Below are 19,052 nucleotides of genomic sequence, written 5' to 3' on the forward strand. Positions count from 1 at the left end.
TTGTATGCCACATCATGTGAGAATTTGTTATCTTGTCATGTTGAAGGAGGTCCCATATGAGTGAGAGTTCCTATAGGAGAAAGTCTCATGGAGAGACATGCCACTCTAGTTGAGGGAGTTTATCTTTGTAATGACAAGGAATATACCATGCACATCATGATCATCTTCCAACATTTAATGAAGCAACCTCCCTACTCTTGACACCAAACTCGGAAACGTAACCCATGCTCGGTCAACTCCGTTATCAATGTGTGTGTGTCCTTTGATTTCATGGCAGTCATTATGTTTCTTCTTCTTTAAAGCATGCACATGTGGTTTTTTATTCTTTTTCATATGCAATTATGCTAACATCACAGAAGTAAAAGACCTTGGTTAATTCTGGTAGCTGAAGAGATCTGGATCAAGTTTGGTATCAAAGTAGTCTTCTCGCTAATTTGAATTGCAAATGTGAATGATAACCAAAGATTGAACATGAAACAAGAAGGAAAACAGAAAACAACAGAGATCTATATGGGACCTCTTTAGGATGCCACACATGGTACACATAATGTATGAACATTATGAGGAGAAGATGGCAATAGATCAACGAGAGAAAGAAAGAGCAGAGGACGGTGCCCCATTTACCCCCTCGAGTGAACAGTCTTCTTCTTCATCATCTTCTCATCATTCAAATGAGGAGATCAATCCAAGCCTTCAAACATATAATGTTTAATTTAGGAGACTTCTATGGGAAGAGAGAGAGGAGAAGCAAATATTCCAGCTTCAATTACGAGCGACATAAGAGGCCTTGGAAGAATTGAAGTGCAATGAAGGCTTACTGAAGCCATCATGACCTACCTCAGAATTGAAACTAAGGTAAACAATGTTGATTGTTCTTCAGTTTTATTCTCACATGACACTCTTTATGTTGGAAACATGGAGGTATCCATTTCAGGTTCTACCCAGGGGAGCTTCACTAGGGAAGCAATACCATACCACATGCATTCATATTGGGGGATTTATTTTGCAGAAAAATGACATAATATATTAGGGGATATATAGGGGATAAAGGGTTTTTATATTGGTAGGTATAAAAAATGTAGCTCAAAGTTAATGAAAAGATATAAACGGTTATAAAAAATGTTACTGAATAAATGGATACCTACAATATCTAATGAAAGTAGGGGTTTTTAAAATTGGGCTGGTGTATTGGGTTTTTATTGGTAGGGGGTTAAATAATATGTGTTTTAGAGATATTTTCCAATACATAGCCAAATTAAGGGTATTGTTTAATATGCCATGAACGCACATGATATGAAGAATTTCATTAAGTGAAGCCCCCGTGGTTCTGCCATGAGACTCCTTAACAAGATGAAGTATAAAGGAGGAGAACTTGGTGTTGATGGACAAGGAATGACTCAACCATTGGAGGTTTTATAAAGACCTCGATTTTGAGGTTTGGGATATAGTGAAGGATTGTGTTCAAAGGTAGCAGAAGATTCTAAGACATTGTCGAAGCCATCAAAGTAAAAGGATGATTGGAACACATCATAATCCTCCTGTGAGAGTGCACATTTCAGAGGAAGAGCTAAGGAAAGTTATCATCACTAGAATTGTACCAAGGATAGCCAAGAGAGGTATAAATAGTCTCGGTCTTATAAATTTCATTTTGATTACAAGCATATTGTTAATGATGAGCAAAACTCATGGTGTAGAAAACCATATAGTTTTTGTGGTTTACATAGCCATGTGGTTTCTAAGTGCTGGAGGAGAATGGTAGCAAGAAATTGGATGAGGCATGAAATACCTTCTCCACATCAAGGAAGGAAGAAGGAGGTTAAGCAGGTCTAGAGGAACAATTGGTGACAATGTTAACAAGTGAATCCAACACATTCCTAATGGTTCACTTTGTTGAGTAAGAGATGTTTTTACTAGATATGGAAGCTTCCCATTGCCACATTTTGTAAATCATGTGTTGCGATATAATTGTAAAAGTGATTATGTGTTTTCAATCGCTTAGTAAAGCAACGACGATGTTTTGGCCTTTTATTGATAACTGGGTATTGGTTTCTATTATGATGTACAGTTGGCCACAAAGTGTGTGTTATAAACTCTTGGAAATTATGGGAATCCTTCAGTCATGATTGGACATGTAATTAAGCATGTAGTTTGAAAATATTGTACTACATGTTTGGAGAAAATGCAAGCGTTGGTTCATCACTTATGGCTTCGAAGAACAAGGGTGAAGGAGAAGGAAGTGTGACATATCAAGATACTTTTCAGGGAGACAATGCAACACAATAGCTACAGATTATGTTCATGCTTTTGGAGGATCAAAATCTCCTCATTAGGGAGGAATGATCCAGGTGGATCCATAAATGCTCAGAATTCAGAAGTGGCTCAGAATATCTCAAAAATCAAAGTCATCAGATTGAAGTGAAACGAGGACTAGATTTTATTTTTCATCGTCCTTATTCCAATGGTGTGAACAACACTCAAATCAAAGTTCGTATGCTAAAGATATTCAAGTTGAAAGTTTTGATTAAACTAGGCCTAGTGGTAGCCACTAACAAGGCAATAATTTGGAATTTTCAAGCGCACGAATTTTGGCCACTGGAACAGGTGAAATTTTAGCCTACTTAATTTTTCCTATTACCCCTACAAATCCGTTGGATGACTCATTTGTTTTGATATTAACAAAAATATTTAAAAAATGGGGTGGGCAGGCTTAATGAACCTGCCCAACCCTTGATCCACATAAAAAAAAAATTTGGTGGGAGGGCCACCCACTAGTAGTCCCGCCCCACCAACTATCAATGAATATGTATATATATGTACTCAACCCAAAAAATGTCGTTGAATGCCACGTCGACCTACCCCACATGGTGGCCCCACATCCCATATCATAACCACCAAACAATTAATGTAACGACCACCAGATTTAACAAATAACACTCCAATATTAAAATAAACACGCCTACCAAAGAACTGTAACACGGGAGACCTACGGGCTTGACCCAAGTACCTCCTCCCTCTAAATGGTCCTCTCCACCAAGAGCCCATCAAACTTCTTCTTGCAAAGTCCACCACCTTTATGTATATAAACTTGAATTTTCCATTCGGACTCGAGAGATCGGAATATGAGAACAAGAACAGAGCAAAACCAGGTGCAGAGGGGAACCCATCTTAGGCGGGGCACATTTTTTGAGACAAGAAAATTCTAGGGAAATATTCCCTCAAATATTCCATGCATAATTAGGGAGGAATCTAAAAGATTCCCTAGAGGGAAAGTTTTCATAGTGGCAGAATCATGTCAACCTTATATTGAAACAAACCAAGGGAAGGTGATGGAGTGATTTGTTTCCTCATTTGAGCATTAGAATTTGAGGTAGTTAGTAGTGAAGAATCTTTACAGAAACATGAGGAATGTAAAAGATTCCCTTGGAGGTTGAATTTTTACAGAGCTTGAATGATGTCGACTTTATAGTCATTTTTCACAAAAGTTTGCAAGGAGCATAGTGGTCTACTCAGAATTTTCATCTGAGCAGTGGATCTTTTGCCCATGTCCAAGAAGGAATCTTTGGGGGAATCTTTGAGATTCTCGACGACCCAAATTTTGATGGTGTTAGAAAAGGGTCAAGTTTACAGTCGTTGGACACGATTTCGCACCATGAATTCAATGGTGATGTTTATTTCTACAATGAAGCTTTGCAATTTCAGGCCATCCCAGAAAATCGAGGTAAATGATGTAGTGATGCCATGTCTTTATTTTTATTTGCTGAGATGATGTTTTTTTTGTTGAGATCGTTGTCACCATTATGTTGAAAGGATACTTGTATGCCATGTCATGTAAGAATTTATTATCTTTCCATGTTGAAGGAGGGCCCATATGAGTGAGAGTGCATATATGAGAATGTCTCATGGAGAGACATGCCACTCCAGTTGAGGGAGTTTATGCTTGTTATGACAAGAAATATACCATGTACATCATCATCATCTTGCAACATTTAATTAAGCAGTCTCCCCACTATTGTACCGGGCCCAAGGATATAACCCACGTTGGGTGAACTCCATTATCAATGTGTGTGTCCTTTGATTTGATGATCATCATTATGCTTCTTCTTCTTTAAAGAATGCGCACATGGTTTTTCATGTGTTTCATATGCAATTATGTTAACATCACATAAGTAAAATATCTTGGTTAATTCAACTAGCTGAAGAGATCCAGATCACTGCCATTATAGCATCATGTTGTCTAGATTTATTTCATAGTCTTTTGATGAAGTCCATAGATATTCCTTCCCACTTTCACTTAGGAAATCGAATTGGCTGTAATAATCCTGTTGTGTGACAACATTCTAGTTTAACTTGCTGACATTCTAGGTACTTGGAAATATAATCAACATCTTCCTCTTTAATGTGCAACCAATAGTACATTTTATCCATATTTGTTATTGTTTTATGATAGCCATGATGACATAAATAAGGTCTTTGATGGAATTCATCCATCGTGAGCTTCCTCATGTTTCCCATGAATGACACATACCATCTATCCCTAAATTTCAACATACCATCATTAGTGAGTGAGTAATTCTTACTCAATGACCCTTTTGGCTCTTGATGCAAGTGTTCCTTCAAATGTTGATAATGCTCATTCTACCACAATTATGCATTGATTCGTTCTTTGACATCAACTACACAAGTGCTTATGGTTGCCACATGTGCCACTTGTAGGCTTCAATTAAGTGCATCTACTATTATGTTCTCCTTTCCTTTAATATATTTTTATTTCAAAATTGAATTCACTAATCAAGGATAGTCATATAGATTTTCTATAATTTAACATGGGATGGTCAAATAGACATCTCATCCCCCAATGATATGGAATTAAAAATAACTTTCTTCCAAGCAAATAGTATGTCCACATTTTCAATCCATGAACTATTTCTGCAAACTCCAAGTCATGAGTGACATAATTCTTCTCATGCTCATTTAATTTCCTTAATTCATAACAAATCACACACCCTTAAGATTACATTAGCACTCCCATAATCCCTTCCTTACAAGTATCTGTGTATCGTGAAATGTTTTTCTAGATCAACTATTCTCAATATGAGAGCATGTGTGAGCAAGTGTTTTAATTGTTCAAAACTAGTTGTGCACTTTGATGTCCATAGGAATTTAATGGTGAATATTTGAGAAATTTTGGATGAACCTTTGGTAATATCTCCTATTATTCTGATTTATTCTCCTATTATTGGTAGTTAACAATAAAATATCATTCTTGCACACTTTCTATATGAATATTCTATGTGAAATGGAATCAATTAAGTAATCTCACTATATTATCCAAAACATAGCAATCACCAATTTCCTATTTTCTTACCATTCACACATTCATATTATTTCAAGAATAAAATATGTCAGTGAAGCTCAATTTTCTATTAAGGAAGCTCCCTTCTTAAGCTATTTTTATGATTTGTGATTTCATTATCCAGTTGGTTCATATTGATCCAACTAAACCTTCCCCAACTGATCCTTTATTTTCATTTGCCTTGTAATCTGGTTCTGCAAGGTAAACTCCCAAGCTTATTAGGGAACTCATCACATGAATAAAAATGACAATATTATTACACATAGAAATAAGTATTCTCATATTTTTATTTGGATTACAGCCCCAATGTCTTTCTCATAAAAGTAATAGGATCCTTTCCCCTTTTTTATACTTTTTTGTATGGTTTTGCATGTCAACTTATGTTATACATTTGTGGAAAATCAAAAAATCTATATTTAATTCAAGAAAAGTAGCAAAAATACTATCAGAATCACACTATTTAAGCAGAGTCTTTCCTAAGGCTTGTAGTAATCCTAAGGTTTCAAAATTCCTAAATAGTTCAAGAGGACTTTTCAGTATTTTAGAGAGCTCAAGTGAATGATTCCTCAACTCTCTCTGCATTGTTGATTTTTGTGTCATGTGTGTGGAAGTTACATGATATATTCTTATTTTTTTGTTTGTTAGGGAACTAATGGATCAGTTTTTCTTCTCCACAACTCCAACAATTCAATGACCTTGTCTTTTTCTCGAAATTATGAGGTTTCTATCTGGTCTTGTTAGTATGACACTCTTCCATGTGTCCAATGTTTGTTGCATGTTGTAGAAACCCTTGCATTTATGATATACTTTGTTGCTGCATTGTATTCAACTTTCCCTATTTTTCTTATTTCTAATGAGTATTTTGTTCTCTACTTTGTAACTCTTCAAATAACATCTTAGTCTCTCAAGGGTATCTATTCCCTTAGGGGGGCTTCTCCTTCTTTCTCATGATGAACTTGGTTCATACTTTTTTGTAACATATTGTTGTCCATTCCTCTATTTCTTGGTTCCAATTTTATATTCTTAAGTGTTTTCATACACATACACACAACAATTAGTCATATCAAGCATAAAGATATTAATTGGTTACCTTTTCATGCGAACACTAAGATTTTTTTCTAAAATATACTAGTTTGATGTTGTTCACACATCTAAAACCCATGTCAATCACATAAATAAAAATTCATATAAGCATTATGTCAAGGTTAGTAGCCACACAATTTATAAATCCAAAGAAAATTATAAGACACACTAATCAAGTTTTTCTAATAAATTTTCACATGTGCCTCTTTAGGTCAAGTGTTGAAACTAAAGAGGGTTCCAAGGACCCTCATATTGTCCTAATTGCAAGTAGTAAAGTGAAACAATTCAACACCTCATGGATTCTTGCAACCTAGCCAACCAATTATGGGAAAAACTCACCTTCAGGTGTCAAAGAGCATGCAGAATTTCGGGGGATATTACAAGTACCATTCGCAATTGGGCCCCTACTTCCCATAATAGTAAGCTTCTAAATTCTCTATGGACAATCCTACTGGGTCTACTTCTATGGACAGTTTGGAAGGAAAGAAACCAGAGAATTTTCAAAAGCCAAAGCACTCCCCTGGAAATCATTTGGAGCAACCTCTGCCAGAACATTCAAGAAACCTTGGCTCTCCAGAAATCATGAGCAGAGGACCTCCCCTCTCAGGCACAAGAATAGTATATTTGGGACAATTGGAATATACAGATTCCGCAGGTTCAGGATGATCACAACATATCCACAACCACTACTATGCCGCCCACTCAATGGAATCCCCCTCCAGCAAATGTGATCAAACTAAACTTCGGTGGGGCCTCAAAAGGCAACCCAGGCAAAGCAGGAGATGGAGGCCTATTCGAAAATCACGAAGGCAAACCTCTATTACTATACTTTGGATCAATTGGTTAGGAAATGAATAATTTAGCAGAACTGGAAGGATTGTGGCAAGGAATGTGTCTGGATCATCAACATAATTTTCACCCTTTTATAATAGAAGGGGACTCGCACATCCTCATCAACATGGTTACTCAAATACAAATGGGGACGCTGGCTTCGAAAGTAGCTACTAGTTGGAGACTAGCGACTCGTCTTGAATTAATAGAGCAATGGATTAAAAAAAAGGAGAGTATCACTTTCATTCATGTCAAGAGAGAGGGCAACAAGGTTGCTGATCTTTTAGCAAATATAGGAGTAGACCATGATCAGGTACTCCAATCAGGATCCCTCAACATCCTAAATGATAGAACTTAATTACAAGAATGTACTGACTTGGTGCACAAAGAATCACAACTCTCGGATGTAGGTGTACATCGGAATTGATTTGCTGGCAGGTGAACGGGACGACAAGTGGCTTTGCCAAACGACCATTCGTAAACCCGAATACAAATCCATAAAACTAAATTACAGCAGCAGTAAATGGCATTTGAGTTAGCGCTCTAATCAACTCGCCCACATGTACCAGCCTCAGCTCTGCATAATGGCGCCCTCAGGTAATTTACATTCCACCTCCTCTATCTCTAATCCTATGCCTCTGAACTGCCATTGTCCCCTGGTTGCAGTGGAACCAAGTTCATGCACTGCTACAGGCAGGTGCTGCAGCATTCTATGATGCATTGAATTTGGTCCGAGTAATCATTATTCGCAGAGTTTTATCTGCAACCTTATTCTCCATTCTGAGCCTGCTGAACTTTCTACCTCTGAGCCAACCTCTGAACCTGCTGAGCCCTCTCAATTCTCAGTGTCGACTTCTCACAGAAATTCTCTTTGTCCCCGCGTCATCATGCCCCGAGTTCGCCATAGAATGTGAAACAGAAGAGGGAGTAGTAGAGGCAGACTGCCTCGCTTTCCACCATCACCAGCCTCAGATTCCTCCTCCCCCTTGGCTCATTATGTCTCAGACTGCTATCAAGACACTCACAGTGGCAGAGGCCGCTCACGAGCTCTCCACTTCCAACTTTTGCAAATCGCCTCTCCAGCCTTTGACATCCCCTCCAGCTCACAACAACTCCTTCACTCAGCCCAGTTCATCTATCGGTGCTCCCTGAAGCAACCACTGATAAAAGCCACCATATCAATTACCTTCCATGAGGAGCCATCCAGCGACGATGGATGCCCACATTGTGCAAAGGAGAAGAGGGATAATCCTCAGGACAAGACTATTGCAGAGGAGCAAAATCGCGATCCTTAGGCGAAGAGAGACATGGGTGCATTGCAGCAGGAAGAGGACAACATGGATGCATACATGTGTTTCATCATTGAAGAACACCCGTCAACACCGCATGACACATGACTCACCATCACAGCATGACACATGACTCACCACACGTCTTCGAGTTTTAGGTCTCCGGAAATCACGTCAATAGGATTATTTTGTGCATTTTTGAAAATTATGCTAGCTACTTTTTTCATTTCCTAGTTTCTCCTACGTGGGTAGAAAGTTCATTCTTGCAAGTTCATTTTTGAACTGGACTGGTTTCCCATCTCTGGCAGTCTCAATCTTGTTTTGATGCTTTATTCCTTGAACTTTGGCACTGACCTGCAGAGGCCAAAGCCTCAGTGTATGATTATGTTATAGTAATAGAATTTAGAATTACTTAGAAAAAAAAGTGTTGAACCTAAGCTTTGATACCACCCTATATAGGAGCTTCACAATTTTCTTGTTTAAGGCCCATTCAGTCCAAGTGCTAAACCTAATATCTCTACAATTTTGTTATATCCAACTGCACAACATTTTTTAGCAAGATCCTCATTTACATACTCAAAGGTTGCAATAATGGAAAAATATTCATTATATTTTGCATGAAAATTAACATACCAATCTTAGGAGAACACAAAATTCACATGGTTAGGAACAATTTCTATAAATTAAAATTATATGTTCAAAAATCCAACACATTTTCCTACATTTCATTTTTTATGACATGTTCAAATCCATTGCAAATGTACCTCTAATCATCCCTTGAAGTTAACATATTGTTGGTTTTACAATATTGAATTACCACTGACACATCGTGAGAGACCAGCATTAGCTTGTACCCAAACCCCACACTTCAGATAATATTTACCCCTAACTTTTTGCTCTTATAATTTTTGTTGTAGTTCCCTCTCTATATTTTTTACTTGTACCTTCCTCGACCCCCTTCCCCTTCCTGCTCTTGTTTCCATGACAACTCATTAACCAATATAAAAACCCCTCATTCATTTTCATTTCATGAATTCAAAACTCTTATATTTGCATGGCCACATGTTGTACTTTAAATATAATCCTTTATATATAGATATATATATATATATATATATATAGAGAGAGAGAGAGAGAGAGAGAGAGAGAGAGAGAGCTATATTAAAAATATATTTTTGTAAGATATGTAAGCATCCATGTTCATAAGTAGCATAATCAAGGATCAAACATCACAAGGCGTTGGCCTTTCCTTGAAGTCTATATAGTTGGTGCAAATTCTTGGGAGGGAGAGTTTCTCAAATGGGCTATAAATTTAGGTGATCCACCATGATATCTTATCAAGGGATAATGAACCTAAATAAGCATCTATTAATCACTTAAAGACACACTTTAGAGGATTCAAGAAATTTTTGTAATTTTGTCATCTTTAGAAGATATTATGTAAATCCTCAAGACGTTGGGACTACTTCTTGGATTGAGTTGTGAGGTCATCTAAGTAGATAAAATATGAGATGTGATAGTTCATTGGAGACATATGTCATCGCTCACAAGAAAGTGACTCTAATATTTTTGAGTCCAAAAGGCATAAAGTAATAACTAAATTTTCCCCATGCTGTGGTGAATGTTATTTTGTCTTGATTCAAATGTTGGATCTAAATCTAACTATACCTTGAGAACCCATTAATGAAGGAAAGGACCTCATGGTAGAAACTAGTGTTAGTAATTTAGTCAATGAAATGTGTTAAAAATTGTGCTTAGAAAATGGTTGGTTTAAATCATGGAAATTAGTACGTACCCAAATGGTGCCTTACCATTTACTGACACGAACTAGGCTAGAATCCCATGAGGTGTATGCAATGGGATAAATGGAACCAACTTCTCTAATATTCTAAGTTCACATTTGATGGCCATTGATTAAAAGGGGTGAAAAAGTAATTATTTTTTCCTAATATGTGTAACAATGGACGATGTGTAGATCCAATGTTTAACAATGGTCAATTGATACCAATAAGTTTTATGTATGACTAGGAAAATATGTCTTTTAACTCATTCAATAATGGTTTGTATGCAAGGAGTCCCTTTTTGGAACATGCTACTATAAGGAGAATGTCTTTAATGACACTTGGGTTACAGGATGTGTTGACTTTAATGGTTGGGGGGATATTGGCCAAGTTTCCATATTTAAAAGCACCACAGGATGGGATTGGATTTTTGACCCAACATATATGTATTGGTATGATGAGGTCTTTGGTTTCAACCACACACTTGTTTTATGGCAATGTAGGTTGAAATGACTCCTAAGGGAAAGAATATTGATTGGTGTTGTATTTTATTGCAAGGATAATTCAATGCCATCAAAGCCTCTAGAATATCCTTCTCTAAATGGAATATCTAATGAGAGGATGTGAGATAATTATGAAGGGCGTGAATTGGTTGGGTAAGAATTTTAGTTCCAAAGACATCAAAATTATATGACATAAGGCTAGGTGTTAAAGGGCCAATGGATTTTGACATGGCATATGTTGAATGGACTTTTAGGAAGGTGATATGTGGAGAATTACCCTTTAATGGAAGGTGGGACTTGATACCAAGAGGTGAATAAATGGTGGCTATAGGTATGACCCCTATGATTAAACGTATAGAGTAAATGCAAGCAAATTCTAAGTATTGTGGTCCCTAGGGGGAGGGAGCATCTCTTGTCTTGGGCTAATTCAAGAGATGGGAGGGGTGATAGGTGTTGTGTTTTCCAGTTGTTAGTGGGGAAGATGTGGGCCATTGGGGTTGGTCATAATAGATTGTGAGTCATGCAAAACCTCTCAAATCTATTAAATAACAGTCATGCATATGGTGTAGTTTTGTATGATTAACAGGCAAAGATAAGTAAAATAGTCATACCTACAATGTGCACATCAAAAACTATTCCATGAGTTCACTAAAGTGGAAAAATAATAAATAGTAAAAGCATATATTTTTTTTATTGAGGTTAGTTGTCATGTTGGTTCTTGTGTTAGGAAGTGGATTAATGGACTACAACCAATGTGTCCTAAAAGGATGGGAAATTGGGACAATGTTGGGTGTAATGGCAAACTGTTTAGCATATGGTGCATGCATGATTTACACATAATATCTTATTATGTGTGGTGGGATATTCCAATGTAATCATGGAGTGGCTAGAGTATTAATCCAGTTTTATTTTTTCACCCAAACTAACCTTCTTGGTTTCACTAGTTGTGTTGCTAGTCTTTTCTAGTACATGTGAGATAAGGGTTGCAAATGTGACAGGAAATTGGATTGGTTGCAAAGTGAAGTGAGGTGAGGATGCATGAACTAAGACCATGGATGGAGGTGCAAGTTACCACTCAAGGATTCCCAATACAATATTGTGAAGAGTAATTGTGGCCATAACATGGTATGCTATGTTTCCTAGTGGGGGGTAAGAGAATTTAATTTGGATATGTGGATGAGGTATTATGTGGGCAACAACTAGTTGATCATCAATGGGAAATGGTTTTAACAAGAATAAGGTCTAATAATTTTTTTTAACCAAAGTAATAGTTCATACTTCAACCAAACCTATGGGTGAAACTCATAGTGGATCACCCTAAATAGTGTCGAGGAGCAAGGAATCTTTGAAGATCCTAGGTCCCATTCCCATGAATGAGGGGAATTCTTGGTGTGCCCCTAATATGAGAAGCATGTTTCTTAAGTTGAAAAAGGGTTGTGTCTTGTAACACATTAATTGATCTAATAAGATGACCTTGTGATGGGAGAAGAGAATAGCTTGAAATATAGATGTGGTGATGGCCTTCATGGCATACATGTAATTGTGCTCTAATAGAGTGTACAGTCCAAAGGAATGTTGATGACTCAAATGTTAATCATTACAATATTTCTTGATGTCGATAGGGAAATTTTGGTAGACACCCCCAGGATGGAAGCTGTGGTGATCATATGCATCGACAATGATTGCTGAAGTGTTGAGCTTAGGATAACCTAACTTCTGCCACACATTCTTAGACATTATGCATGTAGATATTTTTTTTATGATGAAATGATGAATAATAATGTGTTTTATGGTCACTAGGATTTGGAATCTAAAGAGAGATCAAAGTTTGGGCTCATAATTGTTTGAATCAAATGGCATGTGGTGAGAATCAGAAGGGTTGATTGGACCCAACACATATAGAAAATATTTGCTTTGCGATAGACAGGTTTATGAAACCGCAAGTTCCAACATGATAGTTGGGGATTGAGCTAAATCATAAATGTTGATGAAGCTATGAGATTCCCTTGAATGAGGGTTATGAGAAGTAAGTTGTAGCGGCGCCTTTGGTAGTTACATTGTAGGGTCACCACTAGGACATGTGATTATCAAAGGTGCATTTGTTAGCAGTTGAGTGACATCTTGGTTAGAGATAATTTGAGAGGCATATTATTCTAAAGGTTGAAAGTTTGTATGTATATATATATATATATATATATATATATATATATATATATCAAATTCATGAAAATGTCCCTAGGTGAGCTTGATTAATGGTGGTTACTCACCAAGATACCAAGATTTTCGTTGGAGAGCATAGTCTCTTATTGAGTAGCTACAACTTCTTGTTGCGCAGAGAGGCACATTATACAACCCAGTATGACCCTAATGTGTAAGTATCTTATGTCCTCAAAAAATAATTAAAATACTTTTCGTAAATGTGGGCCAAAATATTAGCTTGAATATTAAATTATATATAAATTAAATCTTTGAATCTTTAGATTATATATAAATTTTTTAATATTTTAATCTCATTCGTTTAATTCTTACGTCATCATATCGATGAATTTGAATGGATAATAAATTTAACTTTAACAAAAAAATTTACAACATTAAAAAATCAAATTGGGTAAAATTTCAAACATATTTAAAGATCATAAATTTACCTTTAACAAAACAATTTACCACATTAAAATTCCAAATTAGGTAAAATTTTAAACATCTTTACTTTTTACTAAAGTCAATACCATTTCTTTTTTTTTTTCTCAGTAAAATTAAACTATTTCTATTGAGTAAAATATAGTACAATCATGAGAGACAAGAAACTGACAGATCGGAAATGATGAAGCTATCAACCTTGGTCCCGGAGAAGGAGTGAACCAATCACGGAGCTACAACAAATAACTTGAGAGCAAAAACTGACTATTACCCCACAGGGGCAGTAACCTCAACACGATGTTTTTTCCCTTTCTTTTTATTGACTTTTGTCCAACCATCCTGGGGAGTATGAGCTAAAACAACTTGAAGACTGGAATTCTCTATTAGGGGGATCTCCTTATCTGATTCAGAAGAGGAGGTCTCATGGACACGTTTCTGGGAGATTGCTGTGACAGAGTTGTGCGCAGGAGTATCTGTGGACAGATCCATCGTCTGAGGCACCTGGTCCGGCTCTGAATCTCTCTCCTCATCTTCCAAGCTTGAGGAATCCGAGCTTACTACTGGCGGCAGAGAACAAGGGGTCCAACGCTTGGGTTTGGACTTTGCCAAGTTGCTCTTTTTCGAATTTGCTGGCAGTGATGGGCAGGAATTTTGCAGGTGCCCTGTTAGGTGACAGTGGCGGCAGCGGAAGGCAGTGTTTTCGTAATCGAGGTTCTGGGTCCAGATAGAGTCATTGATCTTGAGATTGACTTGCTCTGGCAGTCCCTTGCTTAGATCTAGCTCCACACATATTCTAGCATATGTGTAGAGACCTTGTTGTTCCCGCGTGTAATCTCCCATTAAAAAGTTGCCCAAGGTGTTGCCTATGCTTCTATAGATTGCTGTATGCCACAGGTGAACTGGAAAATTTGGAAGTCTAATCCAAACAGGGGCTTTGGTAATGACTGTGGAAGCTGGGTCAAAGTCTGAGAACCATGGAGTTATGAAGAGTCCTGCTATGCCCATGAACCAAGGACCTTCTTCTAAGGCCTTTTCATAGTGCTTAAGACTGTCGAACAAAACTATAAAATATCCTTTTGAGCAGAAGCAAACCTTGCAATGGTGAGTCGAGTTGTCATTGATCCAGTCATAAAGGTCCTTAGAGCGAAGCCAAAGCCCATTGAATATGCAAATGATGGCCCTTTCAGCAAATCTTTGAATGTCATCTGCAAGGTCAGGGTGGGAGATCTCAACAGAGGGGACCTCCTCTAACTTGTCAACCAGAAAAAGCTTGGGTTTGGGAGGTTCAGGGGAGATGGGTATCTCAGAGTGAACTGTAGCTTTGTAGGAATAGGGAGGAGGAGAAGAAGATTGCCCTGCAGCGCCACCTCTTAAACGAAGGGAAAACACTAAAGAACTATTATTTTTTATGCGGTAAGAAGAGAGGAGAAGAGGATCATCGAGTTGTTTACCTTGAAATATAAGTCTCTGTAGGGTAGAGGGGATCCCGAATCGACGTTCCAGATTTACTTTGAGATTCTGCACCAGATCTGAAGGGTGTACCCATTGTAGAGTGGTCTTACCAGAGATCTGTGTGATTTGAACCTGAAAGGGGGCAGAGAAATTTTCAGAAGCTTTCTGAAGCAGCACAGGGCGAGAGGCTTTAGGGTCTCCTATCTCTTGAAGCATTGGAGGTAGAGGGGGAGGAAAAGGCTCCTGCCGATGATAGCTTTAGCTCCAGCCCAGATCCGCTGCAAAAGAATTCTCTCGAGCTGGAGACTCTGACAGAGATCTCATTTTTAGGTTCCCACTATCAAGGGTTTCAGAATGTGAAATTTCTGAAACAGCTTTGGAAGTATCACTTGAAGGCTGAGTCAGAGGCAATGCCACCACAATCTCCAAATCTGAGAATAGTGATGGCGAATTAGGCGTTATGTTCTCCAGATGGGCATTCTCATCCGATAGCTTCTTTGTGCTTTCTGGGGGAGAAGAAGGGCACCTGTTCGTGAAGGGTTCGGTGCCATTTCGGTGGGTTCTCTTCTTTCTTTCACTAAGGGAGAGAAAATTCGCCTTCCTCTTGTATCCCCCATTGCTATGCCTCTGCAAGCAATTTGGCAGCGATTTTCCGAAGAGAAGCTTGTGAGACTTGCTGCTGGTAAGCCTGGGGAGTTTCTCCATTGGCGGGAGAAGAAGGCGAGCCGGAACTGCGAGAGATCCGTTAGGTTTTACCCTTTTCATGCAGAAATTATCCTGGTAAATCTTAGTCTTGAAAGTAACTTTCGGAGGCTTAAAGGGGTAATCAAGAGGGAAATGGATGACGATGAAGAAAACTCCTCCGGCATAGGGGCTGTCCACTGGACCCATAATCATGGCCTGCCAATGAAATAGATCGTCCCCCACTGGTACGGTGCTGCATGAAATGGGGGGATCCCTCTGCAAGTCCTGAAGCTCCTTCGTTATACGCTTGGTGGCTATTGCTGTTCAACTTCAGAACCCTCTTCTCCGAGCTCTCAGTCAATACCATTTCTTAAATCAAAGGGAGAATGTTAATTTAACACACATGATCCAAAATGTTGTAAAATGAACCTTTTAAGAGGAAAAACCATATCCTATAGATATATTAAAATATTTAAAGACATAAATATTTCCACATCAAATTGTAGTATTTGAAAATATTAATTTGATGTAGTTTTATTATCAATTTTGTTATCATGAGATATAAAAAAAACTTAATTAAATCTAATATTAATATTAATATTAATATTATTAAATTTAATAACTTTGGATTAATACAATATTAAATTTAATATAATTTTAAATTTCTTATATTATAATATATATTAATATATCATGATATATATTAACTCTAGATATATATGGAGGGAAGAACAAAAATAGAGTGATAAAGTTGGAGAGATAGAGGGAGTGACAAAGAAGAGATGGAGATAAAATGAAGGAGAGGGGAGAGGACGAATAAAGAGAGAGAAAGAGAGGAATAAGAGAGAGAGAAGGGTAAGAGAGAGGGAGACACAAAGATGTTTGGGGGAGAGAGAAGGAGAGAGGGAGGGAGATAGCCACAAGGCTGGAGGGAAAAGAGGGAGCGAGAGAGAAGGGTAGATGGGGGAAGAGAGAGGGAGGTAGGAGAGAAAGGGAGAGAGGGAGGGAGAGAGAATGAAGGAAAAAGAGATGGAGTTGGAGGGGGGTAGAGGGAGTGAAGAAGAAATACATAGAGAGATAAAAGTGGAGAGAGAGAGAGAGAGAGTGACAAGGGAGTGATGGAGAGAGAGAGTGTATGTTTTGGGTTGAGATAGAGAGAAAAATAAGGAGTGATTTAAGGAAGGGGGAAGAGAAGGACACAGGGAGGGAGATAGTGAAAAAGTTGGAGGGTGAAGAGAGAGAGGGGGAGATAGATGGAGGTGGGAGAGAAAGGGAGAGAGGACATGAGAGGGAGAAGGAGATATGGAGGAAGAGAGAGATGGAGTTAGAGGGGGGGAGAGAGGGAGGTAAGAAGAAATACATAGAGAGATGGAAAGGGAGTGATAAGCGATATAGAGAGATAGGGAGAGAGGAGAGCAAGCAGGAAAAGAGAGAGGATGAGAGAGGGAGAGAAGGGGAAGAAAGAGAGAGAGAGGAATAGGAATATGGGGGAGAGATAGATAGATATGGAGAAAGAATGTGTATGTTTTGGGGTGATATATAAAGAGAAAGGAGAGGTAGAGAGATATAGGTATATAGATAGGAGGTGGAGAGAGGAGAGAAAAGAGAGATAGAGAGAGGGAGTGAGAGAGGTAGAGATAGATAGATGTGGATAGAGAAAGTGTCTGTGTTTCGGGGGGGTGAGATAGAGAGACAAAAAAAGAGAGATAAAGGGATATATAGATATAGATGGGGGGGGGGGAGATAAGGAAAAATATTTCTTGGACTAGATACATTGATTTTAGTGTAGATGATGATTTATAATCCTATTTGATTGCTTTCACTAGATGCATTGATTTCAGTGTAGATGTTGATTTCTAATTATATTTGATTGTTTGCACTAGATGCATTGATTTCAGTGTAGATGTAGATTTATATCCTATTTGATTTCTTTCACTAGATGCATTGGTTTCAGTGTAGATGTGGATTTCTAATCCTATTTGATTTTTTCGCTAGATGCATTGATTTCATTGTAAATGTTGATTTGTAATATCATTTGATTGGTTGCATTAGATAATTTTATTTTAGTGTAGATGTTGTTTCTAATCTTATTTGATTCGTTGCATTAGATGCATTAGATGTTGTTAATCTTGAGGCTGTAACATATTAAAAAAAATATTTTCCAAGGTATATTTTGTAATACGTAGAGGGACATTATTAATAATTAATTAGTTGTCAAAGTTGTGATACCTAGAATTAAAATGAAATAGATAGAGGGAGATATAGATATAGATGGAGGGATGGGGTAGGGAAGAAGATTTCTTTAGCTATATGCATTGATTTTAGTGTGTATGATGATTTCTAATTTTATTTGATGGCTCGCACTAGATGCATTGATTTCAGTGTAGATGTTTTATTACTAAATATATTTTATTGCTTGCATTAGATGCGTTGATTCTAGTGTAGATGGTGATTTGTAATCCTATTTGATTGTTTTCTCTAGATGCATTGATTTTAGTGTAAATGATGATTTCTAATCCTATTTGATTGTTTCCACTAGATGCATTGATTTTAGTATAGATGTTGATTTCTAATCTTATGTTATTGCTTGCGCTAGATGCATTGATTTCAGTGTAGATGTTGTTTCTCATCTTATTTTATTGCTTGCACTAGATGCATCGATTTCAGTGTAGATGTTGTTTTCTAATCCTCTTTTATTGCTTGCATTAAATGGATTAGACGTTGTTAATCTTGAGGTTGTAAATTATTAAGAATATTTTTCAAGATTAGATGGAGGGGAGAAAGAGGGAAGAAGATTTCTTGCACGAAATGCACATTTGATTTAAGTGTAGATGATGATTTCTAATCATGTTTGATTTCTTTCACTAGATGCATTGATTTCAATGTAAAAGTTGATTTCTAATCTCATTTGATTGCTTGCATTAGATTCATTAATTTTAGTGTAGATGTTGTTTTCTAATCCTATTTGATTGCTTGCATTAGGTGCATTAAATGTTGTTTATTTTGAGGCTATAGTTTATCAAAAATATATATATATATATATATATATATATATATATATATATATATATATATATATATATATATATATATATATATATTCAAGATATATTTTGTAATACTTAGAGGGACACTATTAAGAATTAATTAGCTATTAAAGTTGTGTTATCTAGAATTGAAATGAAAGGGATGTGCCGAATCAATCCTCCTGCAAAGTGAAAATTAATCCTTGACAAGATCGTCTCCCTTCTTCATCACCAACTAGTTACTAATAGACAATTACATATATTCAAAATTACTAATTGATAATTGCATACAACAATGTATTCAAGATATTTATAAGAGGAAAAAATATATTTATAAACATCCAAAACAAATCAAAATATTCTTGAAGGAGATGTGATAATTGTTTGGAGAAACAAATAATATAAATAAATAT

Source organism: Pinus tabuliformis, chromosome 4_1, assembly GCF_031772625.1.
Source record: "Pinus tabuliformis cultivar Carrire ecotype Pingquan chromosome 4_1, CPIR1, whole genome shotgun sequence".
Taxonomy (NCBI): domain Eukaryota; kingdom Viridiplantae; phylum Streptophyta; class Pinopsida; order Pinales; family Pinaceae; genus Pinus; species Pinus tabuliformis.